This window comes from Triplophysa dalaica, chromosome 2 (genome assembly GCF_015846415.1).
Source record: "Triplophysa dalaica isolate WHDGS20190420 chromosome 2, ASM1584641v1, whole genome shotgun sequence".
Classification (NCBI taxonomy): Eukaryota; Metazoa; Chordata; class Actinopteri; order Cypriniformes; family Nemacheilidae; genus Triplophysa; species Triplophysa dalaica.
Window position 1 is genome coordinate 20,826,827 of NC_079543.1, and position 22,196 is coordinate 20,849,022.

The 22,196-nt window shown below is 36.4% G+C and overlaps 2 long non-coding RNA genes across 7 annotated transcripts; both read left to right on the top strand.

Annotated features, from left to right (window-relative positions):
- Positions 1-942: 942 nt before the first annotated feature.
- LOC130412007 (uncharacterized) lies at positions 943-9,696 on the top strand. Of its 3 annotated transcripts, XR_008905149.1 has the most exons (9): positions 943-1,497; positions 2,578-2,850; positions 3,168-3,598; positions 3,808-6,798; positions 7,007-7,240; positions 7,326-7,424; positions 7,800-7,962; positions 8,207-8,396; positions 9,129-9,696. It is a non-coding gene; the product is annotated as an uncharacterized LOC130412007 (long non-coding RNA). The 3 variants fall into 3 exon arrangements; XR_008905148.1 differs by having other exon boundaries at positions 8,207-9,696; XR_008905150.1 differs by having other exon boundaries at positions 2,581-2,850; positions 8,207-9,696.
- Positions 9,697-12,110: 2,414 nt separating this feature from the next.
- On the top strand, positions 12,111-21,478 carry LOC130412200 (uncharacterized). Of its 4 annotated transcripts, none has more exons than XR_008905169.1 (9): positions 12,111-12,804; positions 13,882-14,154; positions 14,472-14,902; positions 15,130-18,055; positions 18,268-18,501; positions 18,587-18,685; positions 19,061-19,223; positions 19,468-19,657; positions 21,461-21,478. It is a non-coding gene; the product is annotated as an uncharacterized LOC130412200 (long non-coding RNA). The 4 variants fall into 4 exon arrangements; XR_008905165.1 differs by lacking the exon at positions 21,461-21,478 and adding an exon at positions 20,390-20,957 and having other exon boundaries at positions 12,112-12,804; XR_008905167.1 differs by lacking the exon at positions 21,461-21,478 and having other exon boundaries at positions 13,885-14,154; positions 19,468-20,957.
- The last annotated feature ends 718 nt before the right edge of the window (positions 21,479-22,196 follow it).

The window sequence follows — 22,196 nt, forward strand, 5'->3', positions numbered from 1 at the left end:
GAACTGGAGCATGCGCAGAAAAACCTACTTCTGAGCGACCCCTGAGCAACCGGGTCATTCTCACGAAAACCATTGAAACATCATGGCAGTAATCATTTCATATAAAACATAATTTAATAACATTTGTTTGAATTATAATAAGGTAATGTGTTCTCTACCTTGCACATAGAATAATTGTAACATAGGAATTAGTATTTTTGTATTTTATTGTACTTATCTCAATGCATCCAGCTAGGTGTTGAAATGTAAACATTTTAGATGTATTTTTATTTATTTTCTCTTAAAAAATATTGTATATTGTATCTAAAGTGACTTATCAAATAAAAAGAAGTCAATGAAAAATAATTAGAAACACAATGCAATGTACAGTAGTGTAAAAATAATGCAGTGCATTGCAGGACATATACTGTAGGCCAATATGCATGTATTGGCTAAATGCATCGAAGAACAAATCACACTATTTCAAAAACATTTTGATATAAACTAAGATAAAACAGATTTTAAAACAAGTAACAGTTTATGTTTTTGCCTTCTGGGACAGAAATCACCTTCTGCCTTAATTAAGGGAATTATTAGGGAATGATAATAAATTGATAATAAATTAATTATAACTTTAACTTATTAACAATCTCAGAATTATGAGGCCTGTTAATGGTGCCTAAAACTTGTCACTTGGTGAATAATGATGTAAAGAAATAAAATGACCAGTTATACGTTTATCAAGATGGAGTTTAAAGACATTTTCAATTTGTAAAATTCAGTTGTATTTCAATGCACGTTTGCAAGTGTAAATTGTTGCAAAGCAGATCTTTACAAACGGTTTGCACAAAATCTACTAAAATGAAACAAAATATATTGCATTGGCCTATACATGCAGTATTGCGTTTATTCTCTAATGCAGTGGATTTTAGTTTAGCAGTGATGGTACCTATTGTTCAAAAAACTGTGTGGTCAGCTTGTTTAATGTAGTGCTTGTGCACACTTATTTGTTAGATGTATAGTTGGAGTGCGGAAAAGTCCACCCTCCGTTTTTAAGTATGAACTGAAGCGATCTTGTAAAGTGACCGTTACAGTATACAATATTATAAAATATTATCACGTCATCAGGTCGGTCGAGCAGATGCTTATTAATGCAGGGGTGACAACTTTCATTCGTTTGGCACTTGGCAAATAATAATCCAAATACTTATCATGTAATGTTTTATAATATCATGTCTACAAACCAAACCCACGTATTATGCCTTTCATGACGTCTTACGTTCGAATAACATCTCTGAGGTAAATTATTCCCCGAGGCTAATGTTAGTAAAGCTTGTTCAGTTTACGATCTCAACGTTACCGAGCATATCTTCTGAAAATCTTTTTTGCGAAACACAATCGACGATAAACGACATTCAACTAAAACATCTGTGGCCTTCACGAGCATCCAGTTAGCGTCGATCGTCGTGTCTCAAGAGACCATCGTGCCTCAGGTCAACATGAACTGCAGCCTGCAAGGTAACTTAACTACAAACAATTCTTCTGATGGGAACCATAAAATAGTAGTAAATGTACTGTACTTAACTATCTTTTTGGCTACTTTGTACTTGTACGGAGTATTAAAGATATTAGCAACTTTTACTCTCTACTTGACTATAGTTTTGAACACATATATGTACTCTTTACTCCACTACATTTGTAATGACTAATACAATTCCACATTACATTTTGCCTGGTACCTATCATTCTGTTACGCCAGTTTATTTTTGATATAGAAGAATTAATATTGCCATTTACAGGGCATTGAAGGAACTATATCTTGTGGATTTTGCTCTTACTTACTAAAACTTGTCCACATGGCTTCTTTATGTGAATACGAGTTATCAATTATCAATGATTTAGGATTATCAATGTCAATCGATGGCGGTTTATATGTGAAAGGAGGACATGACACTAGCTGATGATGAGGCCAAAACCAGCATGTCCAGTTCTTTGACTTTTTAATATGACTTTACATTATTTTATTTTTCTGTTGTATTGAAGAATCCTTTTGAAATAGTTTGGTTTGTATGAGCACTTAAGCTTAAATGAGACTTGAGTGTTTGTAATAGACGTAGGTTATGGTGTCGACCATGATTTGTTGCAATTTTTAGGTGTTCAGTCTTATTTTGATTTAAGAAAATAAATGTGATTGCTGTCCTCACGAATCAACTGTTTCTTGTTTTTGACATTTCTCTTAAGTGTTGAGGACTAGTGCTTCTTTGAGCCTAAATTCAGTACGAGTAAAATACTCAAGTACTGTTAACTGTTAAAGACTTTTACTGAAGTAATTTTTGAATTGGTGACTTGTAACTTGTAATGGAGAAGTCGCTGCGAGGTTATCTGTACTTTTACTTAAGTATGGTTTTCAGGTACTCTTTACACCACTGCTGTTAGGTTACAATTTCGCGGTAGCAATCACGTCTGACACGACCAGGCCTGTCACCGTCGCTTCACTAGAGATTGTGACACAGCACTGAGGCGTTTTCAATAGGAACCCCACCTGTCGGTTCGACACAAGGTCGAGAGACAAAATAAATAACATATTTTTCTTTTTAGAAGATCAACCACAGAAGACTGCCTTCTTCAGGAGAAAATGGCGGGCAGTTAAAAGAATATTGACTGGGAGTAACAGAGGGAGTTACCGGTTTGACCATCCTCCATCCAGTTTCGAGCCTGACCCATCCTGCCCTAAACTTGTGTCATTCAGGAAACTGGATGATACACAGCCTGGTCCAACGACTAAATCCCATCTGGCTGAAATGGACCCAGCCAAAAATAAGCCAGTCGTTCACGAGCGAGCCAACCCTCAGCCTCCACCCGTCACAGCAGGTCCACTTTCTTTTAATGCTTTTAAACATTTCTTTAATTCTGACTCTGAGAACTGTTAATTATAACATGAATGTGAATATTAAGAACAGTAAATAATAATAATAAGAATAATAATAAACATTCTTTTGTCTGATCATTTCCTTGGATTCAATCTACATGCTAGTACAGTACAGATATGTTTGCAGATATCATACTGCAAATTTATTACCAAATGTGTCTCTCTGCTGTCAAAAGCTACATTGGTCGAGGAATCAGCTTTAAGGAGGTTGATATCATACTATGTGAATAATTTATCTGTCCAGTCCATCTCTCCACAGACACCGGGATTGCTGGGAAGCCGTTCCGAGCCACGCAGGTCTGGAATAGCGTCGTCGACAACCTTCAGACGCAGGTGGAGGTGAAAAAGAGACAACAATCTGAAAATCTATCATGATTGTTTTTCGGGCTCGGAAGCTGTGGACGTGGTTCTGGCACATATTATTCAGAGCAAGGTCTGCAAAGATGCAGAGGTGCCTCGATCCAAAGCCGTTCGACTCTGCCAGCACCTCAATGATGCCAATGTCTTTGAGGAGGTGGACACCAACGTTTTTGGAAGAATAAGAATCAAGCGAAATTTAAGGACAGCAGCTATAGTCAGTATAGGTTTCACCCGACCATTGGCACATTAAGCACACCATGGATTAGGCACATCATCCCCAGAGACCATCGAGAGAAGTTTTAACTCGCGTCAAAGGAACAACAACCAAAGGTATCATCATCTCAAGGCAGTTCTTCACATATTTTCTCTCATAGTATCGAATTAAGATTTTAGTTTGGTGTTGAATCTCATATATTTCTTTATGTATGATTCCCTTTATAAACTTAATAAGAAGAAGCTTTGCAAACATTTCTCATTAAACAGGTTTACATCATACCTTGGGAATAATTTATAAGTCTATCCAATCCATCTCTCCACAGACACCGGGATTGATGGGAAGCTCTTCCGAGCCACGCAGATCTGGAATAGCGTAGTCGACAACCTTCTGACGCAGGTTAAGGTGAAGTGATTATTGTAAATGAAATGATCACATACAACAGTTTTGATATACTAGGCCTTATGTTGTGTTCAGACCAAACGCGAATGGCGTGTTAAGCGCGAGTGATTTACAAGTCAATGCAAAGACACGATAGACCTACTTGCGGCGCGAATGAGGCGGTGCGAATGACGTGAATTGCGCGAATGATGCGAATCGCACGATTCGAGTTAAAAAATTTGAACTTTGGTGAAACCAATCAGGTCGGACAATCTGGCAAGTTGTAAAAAACAATCTTTACAATATCTGAGCAATATATGTATATACGAGAATAGAGCCGCCAATTTGCGTCTGAAGTGAAGTGATTTTGACGCGCAAATAAAGCGAATTTGACGTGCGAATGAAGTGAGTAAACTCAAAATGTTCCAGCGTCTAACTGCGCGCGAATAGCGTGATTGATTTGCGCAAGTCGCGTTTGGTCTGATCACACAGTTGTTGAAACCTGGCTTAAGCCAAATGATTATTTCGGTCTAAATGAGTCTACTCCACCAAGCTACGGTTAAATGCATGAGCCAGGTTCGGTTGGTCGAGGTGGTGGTGTCGCAACAATCTTTAGAGACCTTCTTACCGTAATTCAATGAACAAAGCATACATTTAAATCATTTGAAGTGCTTGTGTTGAACATAATTGTTCCAAACAAATGTAAAAAATCATTGCTCTCTCTTACATTGGCTACTATGTATAGACTCCCAGGGCCATACCCTAATTTTCTGATAGAGTTCGCAAACTTCTTATCGGACCTATTGGTTAACGTCGATAAAGTATTGATTGTCGGAGATTTTAATATCCACGTAGATAGTGCTAACGATACATTAGCAGTAGCGTTGAATGGGCTACTACACTCTTTTTGTGTAACAATACATCAATAGACCTATTCATCGACTTAATCATACACTAGAATTTATTATATCTCACGGAGCCGATCTAACCAAAATCGATATTATACCTCAAAGCGACGATGTTACCGATCACCATCCTATAATATGTACACAGTGTACTGCAGAAATCAGTCGTATAGCTGGTTATCGACAGTGTAGAAATATCACCTCAACTACTAAAGATAGTTTCGTAAAGAACTTGCCAGATCTGACTCCTTTAATAACCTTGCCAACAAATACAGAATTGCTCAATGACATGACCAGCAACATGGGCACTATTTTCTCTCATACATTAGAAGCGGTCGCACCTATGAAGTCAAAAAAGATTAATGAAAAGATCATAGCACCATGGTTTAATATCACCACTCGCGCCCTAAAAAGAGAAACACGTAAACTGGAGCACAAAATGGAAACAAACCCAATTAGAGGTCTTTAAAATTGCATGAAAAGAGAGCAAAAACCAACTTCCAAACTTCCAACTGTTACAAAAAAGAACTAAAAGCAGCAAAAGCCGAGCACTTCCGTAACCTCATAGAAACTAACAAAAACAATCCAAGGTTTTTATTTGGTACAATTGCTAAACTAACAAACAAACCGACTTCACCTGACCTGGCTATTCCGCCGCACCTTGGTAGCAATGAACTCATGAAATTTTTTACAGAGAAATTCTAAATATGCGAGACAACAAACCTCCAAGTGTGACTGAAGAATAAGTAATCAAACATCACCCCAAAAGAAAAGCTACAGTGTTTTTCTCCTATAAAAAAAAAGATTTAATTAAACTTATTGCAAACCGACAACATGCTTATTAGACCCCATTCCAACGACATTATTAAAAGAGTTACTGCCTGTTGCAATTGAGCCCATTAACAACACTATCAACTCGTCAATTAATCTAAGCCATGTCCCAGGACCCTTTAAACTGGCTGTAATTAAGCCTCTTTTAAAAAAAAAAATTATACCCCAATGACCTTGGAAGCTATAGACCGATTTCAAATCTCCCGTACTTGTCTAAAAATAAAGTAGTGTCCACTCAGTTGTGTACTTTCCTTCAAAATAATGACATACACAAAAAGTTTCAGTCTGGCTTTAGACCGCATCATAGCACTGAAACTGCGCTAGTTAGAATTACAAATGACCTTCTTATTGCATCAGATAAAGGTAACATTTCACTCTTAGTCCTGCTTGACCTTAGTGCTGCTTTCGATACTGTAGACTAGAGGTGCGCGGATGAGCTAAAATGTCACCCGCAACCGCTGCTTCAAATAAATGATCCACCCGCCACCCGTCCGCACGTATAATTTTATCTGATATAAATATCCGCACCCGATCGTCACTTTAATTACTCTAATTCTTTGTTTTGAGCATGATGTTATCAGATTCAGTGATGTTAGAACTACTCTGCCAATCTCTGATGGTACAATAATACACTGATCGTAAAATGCTTTTAAAGGAACATTTATTTATTAAACAAAAGTTTGTCTTCGGCCAGATTAGCCTACATTTTCTTAGTCAAATAAACACAGGCGTACATAATCCCTTCAGACTTTTAATATCGCTGATTCTGTCACTGCCACACATACACAAATGAATGACTGGATAACTGTACATTTTCTAGCACTGTCTATGTCTGCAAATGCTTAAATCTAATCCTTCGATTTAGCACACACATGATGTACCATATTCAAGGTCTTGTGGCTTTCATATACACACACAATGCCTCACCGTCGTTGCTCACACACGATACTTTTCTTTCTTTTGTCCTTCGTTTTGTTTTGTTTTTAATTCTTTAGAATTCTTATTCTTTTAATTTGTTTTAACATCTTTTAAGCCAAGCTTTCCCTTAATGCATAGTTAACGAACAGCAGCTACGCTAATTATTCTCTTTCTGCCCCCTCCTCGGGATGCCCATCCCGAGATAGGGAGAAATTCCACCAGGTCCAGAGGATCGACAGATGCCCATCCACAACTAGAGATTACACCAGCTACAGCTGCAGGTTTCTCCCAAGTTTTTTCTTTCTCCATTAATCAATCATTGGAGTTTGGGTTCCTCGCCACAGCATGGCAGTATTGGCTTGCTCACCGGGAGACTGCATTTATTTATTTATTAGATATTATTTATTAGAATGATCTTGCTCGTTCTATAAATACCATGCATTGTGCTGTGTTTTACCTTTTCTGTTTTTCCTGTTTGCTCCTGTAAAGCTGCTTTGGATCAATGCACATTGTGAAAAGCACTATATAAACTATAAAATCTTGAATTGACTTGAAGAGGAGACGACACAATCTGAAAAAAATGCTAGTTTTTTGGGCTCGTAAGCTGTGAATCGGGTTCTGGCTCATATCGTTCAGAGCAAGGTCTCCAAAGATGCAGAGGTGCCTCGATTCAAACCCGTCTGACTCTGCCAGGCCCACATGGAAGCCAAGATCTTCGAGGAGGTGGACACCAACGTTTTTGGGAAGAATAATTGTAGTTTGGTGTAGAATCTAATATACTAACATTTTCCTTATGTATGTTTTTCAGTTTCAATTGATTCCCTTTATGAAAGATGTGCAAAGGAGATTTTGTGACGACTTCATCAGAGTTGTACCCAGGGAGCCAGAGAGAAGATATATTCAATGTGTAAATTGAAAAGACTTTACAAGATCTACATAAATGTTATCTAAAGTGGGGTCCAAAAGTCACATTGAAAATCTGAAGAAAACCTAAAAATATGAAAATATGGGGTTCATCCACTTAAACAAAATGATTGTAAATCATGAATTATTTAATAGTAATATAAATATTTCTAGAATAACAGATTATGTTGCACAAACTTGTGGTTTTCATGCCTCATTTTAAACAAAAAAGCTTTCAGCTCAAATTAAAAATTGTTATTAAATCAGAAACATGTAAAATAAGATATTTTGTATTATTGTTATAAAAAGCATTTTCATTAATTGTCTCAGCACATTTTGTACTTTGGGCTAAACTGTGAAAATCTCCTGTCTGTGTTAGGAGGATGAGCCATGGAGCTCACTCACTTGAAGAGCATCAGATATGATGCCGAATTAATTACAGTCTGGTCACACTGCAAACTGTCGTATAAAACAATACACAGACGTGAGGCCTTAGACCAAAAAGGTCTAAGTGACTGAAGAACCAACCTTTGACACCAGAGGTGAGAAACATACATGACAACATTAGTTTGCCACATGAAGAGAAGATACATGACTAAAGAACTGAAAGGATTCACATGACACACCAAGAAGTCTTATTTTGTGACCCCAGTTCTGTAAAATCCATCCCAGATTCTCGATGATGTGATGAGGAGCATCAAAGTTTAATTTCAAGTATTAGCTTCACTATGATTTCTATTGTTTCAGGTCTAGGTTTTAAGTAATTTTACTCTTTCTCTTCTTTAGATATGCAGCCAGAGAAGAGGATACAGTATGAGAATTCTGGAAGCAGTGGACCCACACTGGGATTGAGAAAAAACGTTCTATGTGTAGTGGGACATGAATTTCACACTTTAATGTAGATGCAGCTACAGTTCACTCATTTACAGTAGTTGCAACTTCAATTCACTGCCAAATGAACTCCTGATAAATGCAGGTAATGAGAATTGCATTTACAGAAATTCTATGTAGTGTCCACTGAACCCAACTTAACTGTCTTTAATTGTTGATGATGTCATCACAGAAAGTTGCTGTAGTTAGACTGTGTCATAACAAATGCAGAGTGACTCCGGTTTCCGTACACATGAGGAGCGATTATTATTTAAGGCAGTGGTTTTCAAACTTTTCAGATCAAGAACCACCTTTAAAAAAATCAGTTGTTCCAAGTTCCACCTAATGACCGCCATAGAAAATCATATGAAAAGACATTCAAATTAATAGTAGAGCTGTGAATCTTTATATTTACGCCCCGTCCTCCAATTCTAACTTATTATTAATAATACAAATACTTTTTGAAAATGAAATACAGTATGTGTTTATCAGCGATCTGTGTCTAACTGTTTCAGTTTGTTTGCCTGTATGAATTGTTGTAAAGCAGGTTTATACAAAACATATCTGTGAGAACAGTTATGATAAACGTCATACCTCAATGCCATACTCTTCCTGACTTGACACATTTGTACATCCTATCCAAAACACTGCGGTAATCAGAGAATGACTGGACCAGTCAATGGCACACAATCGTTCCTTTTATTCTTGACTTTCAACCTGATCGTATACTCGCAATGTTCTTATTAAAAACTCCCATTTATTTCTTAAGTACTATCTGTCTGAACAACTGGTGAAACTTGTAAGCCGCTTTGAATTGAAACTCTCTCCCTGACTTTAGATGTTTGACCAAACACCAATCGAAATCGTCTTTGTGGAAGGACATTAAAGCTTTTCAGCCATCTTTAAAACTTCAAAATCAGCAAAAAAGCCAGCAGGTCACATTCCACATCTCTATAAGACTGCTTCAAAATAACAACATACATAAACATGTAATAAAATGAATATACAATAAAATTCTACAAGTTGTTTATTTAATACCAGTATACAATACAATATTAATTTATACAAAAAAATCTTAAGTGCTCAAATTTTTGCAGAAAAAATACAGTGTTTGTATTTTTAGGCAGGATAGTTCTACAAAAAGACAAATCACAAATGTTATTACATCTGACCAAAACTGTCAATGTTCTTTTATTTTTCAAAACTCGAAATCTCCCTTTTTGTTTTAGTGATCTGAAACCCCTAAAGATTAATAACCTCAATTTAAATGTGGTGTTTGTTTGAATTTTACTAAATCTCCCTAAATTCTGTGATATACTGTGATAGATGTGGTTGGTGGTGTGAGGTAAGAAAAATAATCGAAATGTATTTAATACAGTAATAAATCAATTAGAAATTAATACAAATCATTGTTTATGATTGAATTATTTACATTGTATATGCAAACTCTCTTTCAACACTTTACCATATTTAAATTACATCTTTCTTAAAGCTACTTTCTTAGTAGTATGGACTCTGTTTCTTATGAAAAGCTTATTAACCGACCAAATAATGTTTTAATCTGATGATTATTAGGATTAGATTCATAGGTTTGAACAGGGAATAGAGTGCATCAACAGCCCAGTATAAAGACAATAGAAGTCTATGAGATACCCTGACTAACAAAGTGCCATAAACTTTTTTGTGTGTGAGATGGTTGTAGGTCTGCAAAGACAAAGGCCAAACAGTGTGTGAGATGCAGAAGAATACTAGGCCTGACAGTAATAAGGCATCTTCACTATTGTGTCTGACAATAAAACAGTGGGTTATGCTCTCTCTTATCCCTTTGTGAGCAGGTGGAGAAAAAGAAATGAAAAATGAGAGTGAGAAACAAACTCTGGATCTGTCTTTCTGTCTTTCAGTCATTGCAATGTAATTGAAATATGGTAGGCCTGTCGATTTTTCAAATCCACTTAAGACACAGAGATCCAGAGTTATTTTCTTTGTTTGTTTTATTAATTTTTTTTAATTTTCCATATTATTTTTTTGTCTATTTTTTGCAATTTTGCTTTTGACATTTTATCCCTTATTTACATACTTACTATAATATAATGATGTAATATTGTATTATGCTTATTTCAGTTTTAGTTTTACAGTAGTTTTCATACATTATCAGCTAACTATTGAAGTGCCTCAAATTAAACTTATTTCAGTTTATTGCCAAGGCAACATTTTGGTTTATTTTACTTATCAAATAATGTTTTAGGCATGTATTGATGTATGATTTTTTTAACTAACAGAAAATGTTAAAAGCATTAGGCCTACTAAAATTTGCAAAGTATTGCACATATTCTTCAATCTTTTACACACATGAGACTTTTTTCATAGTTTATAGCGCCCTCTGCTGGCTGGAAAATGTACAGTATGGACAAAGCATGACTTACTCAGTTATCAAAGATATTTGATTTCATGTTGAATCAGTTTAAAATGGCTATTCTTAACACTGAAACAACACTAGAACAATTACCCAATGTAAATCAAATCATTATGTATAGGTAGTTTCAGCAAAATAAAGGCATGATCCGTATTTCACCTTAATCCATTTAAATAATGTGTTTATTTTACATGGTCAGAAATGTTATTGTTATTCACAAATTAATATTTTCAATTATTTGGTAGAAGGCAAACTGAACAAATCCCTGCAAGAAAAAAACAACTGTCTTTATTGCTAACACAACTTTTCCTCAAATGGATGTAATCCCAAATAATAATGTTCAGTTATGTTTGCTGTACATAATCTACCCAGCAAAGGAACCATTCTTATCTACCGACCTCACATCTTTAGGTCCTGCAGAGAGAACAACATATTCCTCACTGCAGTAACTCATGAAGCTGTAGTTCACACGAGAAGACGAATAAAAATGTCTCGAGTGGCCAAACGGGTATAAACCTGCTCCCCTCCTGTCACAAAATTCCCATATCTCAGTGAGATAACATATCCTTTGTGCTATAGGGATCGAGAACTGGAGCATGCGCAGAAAAACCTACTTCTGAGCGACCCCTGAGCAACCGGGTCATTCTCACGAAAACCATTGAAACATCATGGCAGTAATCATTTCATATAAAACATAATTCAATGACAATTTTTTTATCATAATAAGGTAATGTGTTCTCTACCTTGCACATAGAATAATTGTAACATAGGAATTTAGGATTTTTGTATTTTATTGTACTTTATGCAAAAAATCTCAATGCATTCAGCTAGGTGTTGAAATGTAAACATTTTAAATGTATTTTTATTTATTTTTTCTTAAAAAATATTGTATATTGTATCTAAAGTGACTTATCAAATAAAAAGAAGTAAATGAAAAATAATTAGAAACACAATGCAATGTACAGTAGTGTAAAAATAATGCAGTGCATTGCAGGACATATACTGTAGGCCAATATGAATGTATTGGCTAAATGCATCGAAGAACAAATCACACTATTTCAATAACATTTTGATATAAACTAAGATAAAACAGATTTTAAAACAAGTAACAGTTTATGTTGTTGCCTTCTGGGACAGAAATCACCTTCTGCCTTAATTAAGGGAATTATTAGGGTATGATAATAAATTGATAATAAATTAATTATAACTTTAACTTATTAACAATCTCAGAATTATGAGGCCTGTTAATGGTGTCTAAAACTTGTCACTTGGTGAATAATTGATGTAAAGAAATAAAATGACCAGTTATACGTTTATCAAGATGGAGTTTAAAGACATTTTCAATTTGTTAAATTCAGTTGTATTTCAATGCACGTTTGCAAGTGTAAATTGTTGCAAAGCAGATCTTTACAAACGGTTTGCACAAAATCTACTAAAATGAAACAAAATATATTGCATTGGCCTATACATGCAGTATTGCGTTTATTCTCTAATGCAGTGGATTTTAGTTTAGCAGTGATGGTACCTATTGTTCAATAAACTGTGTGGTCAGCTTGTTTAATGTAGTGCTTGTGCACACTTATTTGTTAGATGTATAGTTGGAGTGCGGAAAAGTCCACCCTCCGTTTTTAAGTATGAACTGAAGCGATCTTGTAAAGTGACCGTTACAGTATACAATATTATAAAATATTATCACGTCATCAGGTCGGTCGAGCAGATGCTTATTAATGCAGGGGTGACAACTTTCATTCGTTTGGCACTTGGCAAATAATAATCCAAATACTTATCATGTAATGTTTTATAATATCATGTCTACAAACCAAACCCACGTATTATGCCTTTCATGACGTCTTACGTTCGAATAGCTCATAACATCTCTGAGGTAAATTATTCCCCGAGGCTAATGTTAGTAACGCTTGTTCAGTTTACGATCTCAACGTTACCGAGCATATCTTCTGAATATCTTTTTTGCGAAACACAATCGACGATAAACGACATTCAACTAAAACATCTGTGGCCTTCACGAGCATCCAGTTAGCGTCGATCGTCGTGTCTCAAGAGACCATCGTGCCTCAGGTCAACATGAACTGCAGCCTGCAAGGTAACTTAACTACAAACAATTCTTCTGATGGGAACCATAAAATAGTAGTAAATGTACTGTACTTAACTATCTTTTTGGCTACTTTGTACTTGTACGGAGTATTAAAGATATTAGCAACTTTTACTCTCTACTTGACTATAGTTTTGAACACATATATGTACTCTTTACTCCACTACATTTGTAATGACTAATACAATTGCACATTACATTTTGCCTGGTACCTATCATTCTGTTACGACAGTTTATTTTTGATATAGAAGAATTAATATTGCCATTTACAGGGCATTGAAGGAACTATATCTTGTGGATTTTGCTCTTACTTACTAAAACTCGTCAACATGGCTTCTTTATGTGAATACGAGTTATCAATTATCAAAGATTTAGGATTATCAATGTCAATCGACGGCGGTTTATATGTGAAAGGAGGACATGACACTAGCTGATGAGGCCAAAACCAGCATGTCCAGTTCTTTGACTTTTTAATATGACTTTACATTATTTTATTTATCTGTTGTATTGAAGAATCCTTTTGAAATAGTTTGGTTTGTATGAGCACTTAAGCTTAAATGAGACTTGAGTGTTTGTAATAGACGTAGGTTATGGTGTCGACCATGATTTGTTGCAATTTTTAGGTGTTCAGTCTTATTTTGATTTAAGAAAATAAATGTGATTGCTGTCCTCACGAATCAACTGTTTCTTGTTTTTGACATTTCTCTTAAGTGTTGAGGACTAGTGCTTCTTTGAGCCTAAATTCAGTACGAGTAAAATACTCAAGTACTGTTAACTGTTAAAGACTTTTACTGAAGTAATTTTTGAATTGGTGACTTGTAACTTGTAATGGAGAAGTCGCTGCGAGGTTATCTGTACTTTTACTTAAGTATGGTTTTCAGGTACTCTTTACACCACTGCTGTTAGGTTACAATTTCGCGGTAGCAATCACGTCTGACACGACCAGGCCTGTCACCGTCGCTTCACTAGAGATTGTGACACAGCACTGAGGTGTTTTCAATAGGAACCCCACCTGTCGGTTCGACACAAGGTCGAGAGACAAAATAAATAACATATTTTTCTTTTTAGAAGATCAACCACAGAAGACTGCCTTCTTCAGGAGAAAATGGCGGGCAGTTAAAAGAATATTGACTGGGAGTAACAGAGGGAGTTACCGGTTTGACCATCCTCCATCCAGTTTCGAGCCTGACCCATTCTGCCCTAGACTTGTGTCATTCAGGAAACTGGATGATCCACAGCCTGGTCCAACGACTAAATCCCATCTGGCTGAAATGGACCCAGCCAAAAATAAGCCAGTCGTGCACGAGCGAGCCAACCCTCAGCCTCCACCCGTCACAGCAGGTCCACTTTCTTTTAATGCTTTTAAACATTTCTTTAATTCTGACTCTGAGAACTGTTAATTATAACATGAATGTGAATATTAAGAACAGTAAATAATAATAAGAATAATAATAATAAACATTCTTTTGTCTGATAATTTCCTTGGATTCAATCTACATGCTAGTACAGTACAGATATGTTTGCAGATATCATACTGCATATTTATTACCAAATGTGTCTCTCTGCTGTCAAAAGCTACATTGGTCGAGGAATCAGCTTTAAGGAGGTTGATATCATACTATGTGAATAATTTATCTGTCCAGTCCATCTCTCCACAGACACCGGGATTGCTGGGAAGCCGTTCCGAGCCACGCAGGTCTGGAATAGCGTCGTCGACAACCTTCAGACGCAGGTGGAGGTGAAAAAGAGACAACAATCTGAAAATCTATCAGGATTGTTTTTCGGGCTCGGAAGCTGTGGACGTGGTTCTGGCACATATTATTCAGAGCAAGGTCTGCAAAGATGCAGAGGTGCCTCGATCCAAAGCCGTTCGACTCTGCCAGCACCTCAATGATGCCAATGTCTTTGAGGAGGTGGACACCAACGATTTTGGAAGAATAAGAATCAAGCGAAATTTAAGGACAGCAGCTATAGTCAGTATAGGTTTCACCCGACCACGGGCACATTAAGCACACCATGGATTAGGCACATCATCCCCAGAGACCATCGAGAGAAGTTTTAACTCGCGTCAAAGGAACAACAACCAAAGGTATCATCATCTCAAGGCAGTTCTTCACATATTTTCTCTCATAGTATCGAATTAAGATTTTAGTTTGGTGTTGAATCTCATATATTTCTTTATGTATGTTTTTTCAGTTTCAATTGATTCCCTTTATAAACTTAATAAGAAGAAGCTTTGCAAACATTTCTCATTAAACAGGTTTACATCATACCTTGGGAATAATTTATAAGTCTATCCAATCCATCTCTCCACAGACACCGGGATTGATGGGAAGCTCTTCCGAGCCACGCAGATCTGGAATAGCGTAGTCGACAACCTTCTGACGCAGGTTAAGGTGAAGTGATTATTGTAAATGAAATGATCACATACAACAGTTTTGATATACTAGGCCTTATGTTGTGTTCAGACCAAACGCGAATGGCGTGTTAAGCGCGAGTGATTTACAAGTCAATGCAAAGACACGATAGACCTACTTGCGGCGCGAATGAGGCGGTGCGAATGAAGTGAATTGCGCGAATGATGCGAATCGCACGATTCGAGTTAAAAAATTTGAACTTTGGTGAAACCAATCAGGTCGGACAATCTGGCAAGTTGTAAAAAACAATCTTTACAATATCTGAGCAATATATGTATATACGAGAATAGAGCCGCCAATTTGCGTCTGAAGTGAAGTGATTTTGACGCGCGAATAAAGCGAATTTGACGTGCGAATGAAGCGAGTAAACTCAAAATGTTCCAGCGTCTAACTGCGCGCGAATAGCGTGATTGATTTGCGCAAGTCGCGTTTGGTCTGATCACACAGTTGTTGAAACCTGGCTTAAGCCAAATGATTATTTCGGTCTAAATGAGTCTACTCCACCAAGCTACGGTTAAATGCATGAGCCAGGTCCGGTTGGTCGAGGTGGTGGTGTCGCAACAATCTTTAGAGACCTTCTTACCGTAATTCAATGAACAAAGCATACATTTAAATCATTTGAAGTGCTTGTGTTGAACATAATTGTTCCAAACAAATGTAAAAAATCATTGCTCTCTCTTACATTGGCTACTATGTATAGACTCCCAGGGCCATACCCTAATTTTCTGATAGAGTTCGCAAACTTCTTATCGGACCTATTGGTTAACGTCGATAAAGTATTGATTGTCGGAGATTTTAATATCCACATAGATAGTGCTAACGATACATTAGCAGTGGCGTTTAAAGAGCTACTACACTCTTTTTGTGTAACAATACATCAATAGACCTATTCATCGATTTAATCATACACTAGAATTTATTATATCTCACGGAGCCGATCTAACCAAAATCGATATTATACCTCAAAGCGACGATGTTACCGATCACCATCCTATAATATGTACACAGTGTACTGCAGAAATCAGTCGTATAGCTGGTTATCGACAGTGTAGAAAGATCACCTCAACTACTAAAGATAGTTTCGTAAAGAACTTGCCAGATCTGACTCCTTTAATAACCTTGCCAACAAATACAGAATTGCTCAATGACATGACCAGCAACATGGGCACTATTTTCTCTTATACATTAGAAGCGGTCGCACCTATGAAGTCAAAAAAGATTAATGAAAAGATCATAGCACCATGGTTTAATAGCACCACTCGCGCCCTAAAAAGAGAAACACGTAAACTGGAGCACAAAATGGAAACAAACCCAATTAGAGGTCTTTAAAATTGCATGAAAAGAGAGCAAAAACCAACTTCCAACTGTTACAAAAAGGAACTAAAAGCAGCAAAAGCCGAGCACTTCCGTAACCTCATAGAAACTAACAAAAACAATCCAAGGTTTTTATTTGGTACAATTGCTAAACTAACAAACAAACCGACTTCACCTGACCTGGCTATTCCGCCGCACCTTGATAGCAATGAATTCATGACATTTTTTACAGAGAAATTCTAAATATGCGAGACAACAAACCTCCAAGTGTGACTGAAGAATAAGTAATCAAACATCACCCCAAAAGAAAAGCTACAGTGTTTTTCTCCTATAAAACAGGAAGATTTAATTAAACTTATTGCAAACCGACAGCATGCTTATTAGACCCCATTCCAACGACATTATTAAAAGAGTTACTGTTGCAATTGAGCCCATTAACAACACTATCAACTCGTCAATTAATCTAAGCCATGTCCCAGGACCCTTTAAACTGGCTGTAATTAAGCCTCTTTTAAAAAAAAAAACTTATACCCCAATGAACTTGGAAGCTATAGACCGATTTGAAATCTCCCGTACTTGTCTAAAAATAAAGTAGTGTCCACTCAGTTGTGTACTTTCCTTCAAAATAATGACATACACAAAAAGTTTCAGTCTGGCTTTAGACCGCATCATAGCACTGAAACTGCGCTATTTAGAATTACAAATGACCTTCTTATTGCATCAGATAAAGGTAACATTTCACTCTTAGTCCTGCTTGACCTTAGTGCTGCTTTCGATACTGTAGACTAGAGGTGCGCGGATGAGCTAAAATGTCACCCGCAACCGCTGCTTCAAATAAATGATCTACCCGCCACCCGCCCGCACGTATAATTTTCTCTGATATAAATATCCGCACCCGATCGTCACTTTAATTACTCTGCCAATCTCTGATGGTACAATAATACACTGATCGTAAAATGCTTTTAAAGGAACATTTATTTATTAAACAAAAGTTTGTCTTCGGCCAGATTAGCCTACATTTTCTTAGTAAAATAAACACAGGCGTACATAATCCCTTCAGACTTTTAATATCGCCGATTCTGTCACTGCCACACATACACAAATGAATGACTGGATAACTGTACATTTTCTAGCACTGTCTATGTCTGCAAATGCTTAAATCTAATCCTTCGATTTAGCACACACATGATGTACCATATTCAAGGTCTTGTGGCTTTCATATACACACACAATGCCTCACCGTCGTTGCTCACACACATACTTTTCTTTCTTTTGTCCTTCGTTTTGTTTCGTTTTTAATTCTTTAGAATTCTTATTCTTTTAATTTGTTTTAACATCTTTTAAGCCAAGCTTTCACTTAATGCATAGTTAACGAACAGCAGCTACGCTAATTATTCTCTTTCTGCCCCCTCCTCGGGATGCCCATCCCGAGATAGGGAGAAATTCCACCAGGTCCAGAGGATCGACAGATGCCCATCCACAACTAGAGATTACACCAGCTACAGCTGCAGGTTTCTCCCAAGTTTTTTCTTTCTCCATTAATCAATCATTGGAGTTTGGGTTCCTCACCACAGCATGGCAGTATTGGCTTGCTCACCGGGAGACAGCATTTATTTATTTATTTATTAGATATTATTTATTAGAATGATCTTGCTCGTTCTATAAATACCATGCATTGTGCTGTGTTTTACCTTTTCTGTTTTTCCTGTTTGCTCCTGTAAAGCTGCTTTGGATCAATGCACATTGTGAAAAGCACTATATAAACTATAAAATCTTGAATTGACTTGAAGAGGAGACGACACAATCTGAAAAAAATGCTAGTTTTTTGGGCTCGTAAGCTGTGAATCGGGTTCTGGCTCATATCGTTCAGAGCAAGGTCTCCAAAGATGCAGAGGTGCCTCGATTCAAACCCGTCTGACTCTGCCAGGCCCACATGGAAGCCAAGATCTTCGAGGAGGTGGACACCAACGTTTTTGGGAAGAATAATTGTAGTTTGGTGTAGAATCTAATATACTAACATTTTCCTTATGTATGTTTTTCAGTTTCAATTGATTCCCTTTATGAAAGATGTGCAAAGGAGATTTTGTGGCGACTTCATCAGAGTTGTACCCAGGGAGCCAGAGAGAAGATATATTCAATGTGTAAATTGAAAAGACTTAACAAGATCTACATAAATGTTATCTAAAGTGGGGTCCAAAAGTCACATTGAAAATCTGAAGAAAACCTAAAAATATGAAAATATGGGGTTCATCCACTTAAACAAAATGATTGTAAATCATGAATTATTTAATAGTAATATAAATATTTCTGGAATAACAGATTATGTTGCACAAACTTGTGGTTTTCATGCCTCATTTTAAACAAAAAAGCTTTCAGCTCAAATTGAAAATTGTTATTAAATCAGAAACATGTAAAATAAGATATTTTGTATTATTGTTATAAAAAGCATTTTCATTAATCGTCTCAGCACATTTTGTACTTTGGGCTAAACTGTGAAAATCTCCTGTCTGTGTTAGGCGGATGAGCCATGGAGCTTGCTCACTTGAAGAGCATCAGATAAGATGCCGAATTAATTACAGTCTGGTCACACTGCAAACTGTCGTATTAAACAATACACAGACGTGAGGCCTTAGACCAAAAAGGTCTAAGTGACTGAAGAACCAACCTTTGACACCAGAGGTGAGAAACATACATGACAACATTAGTTTGCCACATGAAGAGAAGATACATGACTAAAGAACTGAAAGGATTCACATGACACACCAAGAAGTCTTGTTTTGTGACCCCAGTTCTGTAATATCCAGCCCAGATTCTCGATGATGTGATGAGGAGCATCAAAGTTTAATTTCAAGTATTAGCTTCACTGTGATTTCTATTGTTTCAGGTTTAGGTTTTAAGTATTTTTACTCTTTCTCTTCTTTAGATGTGCAGCCAGAGAAGAGCAAACAGTATGAGAATTCTGGAAGCAGTGGACCCACACTGGGATTGAGAAAAAACGTTCTATGTGTAGTGGGACATGAATTTCACACTTTAATGTAGATGCAGCTACAGTTCACTCATTTACAGTAGTTGCAACTTCAATTCACTGCCAAATGAACTCCTGATAAATGCAGGTAATGAGAATTGCATTTACAGAAATTCTATGTAGTGTCCACTGAACCCAATTTAACTGTCTTTAATTGTTGATGATGTCATCACAGAAAGTTGCTGTAGTTAGACTGTGTCATAACAAATGCAGAGTGACTCCGGTTTCCGTACACATGAGGAGCGATTATTATTTAAGGCAGTGGTTCTCAAACTTTTCAGATCAAGAACCACCTTTAAAAAAATCAGTTGTTCCAAGTTCCACCTAATGACCGCCATAGAAAATCATATGAAAAGACATTCAAATTAATAGTAGAGCTGTGAATCTTTATATTTACGCCCCGTCCTCCAATTCTAACTTATTATTAATAATACAAATACTTTTTGAAAATGAAATACAGTATGTGTTTATCAGCGATCTGTGTCTAACTGTTTCAGTTTGTTTGCCATTATGAATTGTTGTAAAGCAGGTTTATACAAAACGTATCTGTGAGAACAGTTATGATAAACGTCATACCTCAATGCCATACTCTTCCTGACTTGACACATTTGTACATCCTATCCAAAACACTGCGGTAATCAGAGAATGACTGGACCAGTCAATGGCACACAATCGTTCCTTTTATTCTTGACTTTCAACCTGATCGTATACTCGCAATGTTCTTATTAAAAACTCCCATTTATTTCTTAAGTACTATCTGTCTGAACAACTGGTGAAACTTGTAAGCCGCTTTGAATTGAAACTCTCTCCCTGACTTTAGATGTTTGACCAAACACCAATCGAAATCGTCTTTGTGGAAGGACATTAAAGCTTTTCAGCCATCTTTAAAACTTCAAAATCAGCAAAAAAGCCAGCAGGTCACATTCCACATCTCTATAAGACTGCTTCAAAATAACAACATACATAAACATGTAATAAAATGAATATACAATAAAATTCTACAAGTTGTTTATTTAATACCAGTATACAATACAATATTAATTTATACAAAAAAATCTTAAGTGCTCAAATTTTTGCAGAAAAAATACAGTGTTTGTATTTTTAGGCAGGATAGTTCTACAAAAAGACAAATCACAAATGTTATTACATCTGACCAAAACTGTCAATGTTCTTTTATTTTTCAAAACTCGAAATCTCACTTTTTGTTTTAGTGATCTGAAACCCCTAAAGATTAATAACCTCAATTTAAATGTGGTGTTTGTTTGAATTTTACTAAATCTCCCTAAATTCTGTGATATACTGTGATAGATGTGGTTGGTGGTGTGAGGTAAGAAAAATAATCGAAATGTATTTAATACAGTAATAAATCAATTAGAAATTAATACAAATCATTGTTTATGATTGAATTATTTACATTGTATATGCAAACTCTCTTTCAACACTTTACCATATTTAAATTACATCTTTCTTAAAGCTACTTTCTTAGTAGTATGGACTCTGTTTCTTATGAAAAGCTTATTAACCGACCAAATAATGTTTTAATCTGATGATTATTAGGATTAGATTCATAGGTTTGAACAGGGAATAGAGTGCATCAACAGCCCACTATAAAGACAATAGAAGTCTATGAGATACCCTGACTAACAAAGTGCCATAAACTTTTTTGTGTGTGAGATGGTTGTAGGTCTGCAAAGACAAAGGCCAAACAGTGTGTGAGATGCAGAAGAATATTAGGCGTGACAGTAATAAAGCATCTTCACTATTGTGTCTGACAATAAAACAGTGGGTTATGCTCTCTCTTATCCCCTTGTGAGCAGGTGGAGTAAAAGAAATGAAAAATGAGAGTGAGAAATAAACTCTGGATCTGTCTGTCTGTCTTTCTGTCTTTCAGTCATTGCAATGTAATTGAGATAAGGTAGGCCTGTCGATTTTTCAAATCCACTTAAGACACAGAGATCCAGAGTTATTTTTTTTGTTTGTTTTATTAATATTTTAAATAAACTTTTTTTTTAATTTTCCATATTATTTTTTTGTCTATTTTTTGCAATTTTGCTTTTGACATTTTATCCCTTATTTACATACTTACTATAATATGATGATGTAATATTGTATTATGTTTATTTCGGTTTTAGTTTTACAGTAGTTTTCATACATTATCAGCTAACTATTGAAGTGCCTCAATTTAAACTTATTTCAGTTTATTGCCAAGGCAACATTTTGTTTTATTTTACTTAATTTATCAAGTAATGTTTTAGGCATGTATTGATGTATGATTTTTGTAATTAACAGAAAATGTTAAAAGCATTAGGCCTACTAAAATTTGCAAAGTATTGCACATATTCTTCAATCATTTACACACTCGAGCTCCACGGCCGCCAGCTCTTCTGGTGGAGTCCGAGATGGGTGGGTGGCTAGAGACTCGAGGACGACGTCGCGGGAAACCTCCTTCCCGGTACTCCCTCGGTCCCCCACGGGCCCGGCTGAATAAGCCGTGGGCTCGACCGACCTGAGAGGGAGGAAGAGGCCAGGTGGAGGACGTCACAGGCCTAAGTTGCTGTCCTGCAGGGCAGTGCAGCAACCGGCAACAGGTGTCTAACCCCAAATATTTTTTGGGGCGGGCGCTGTGG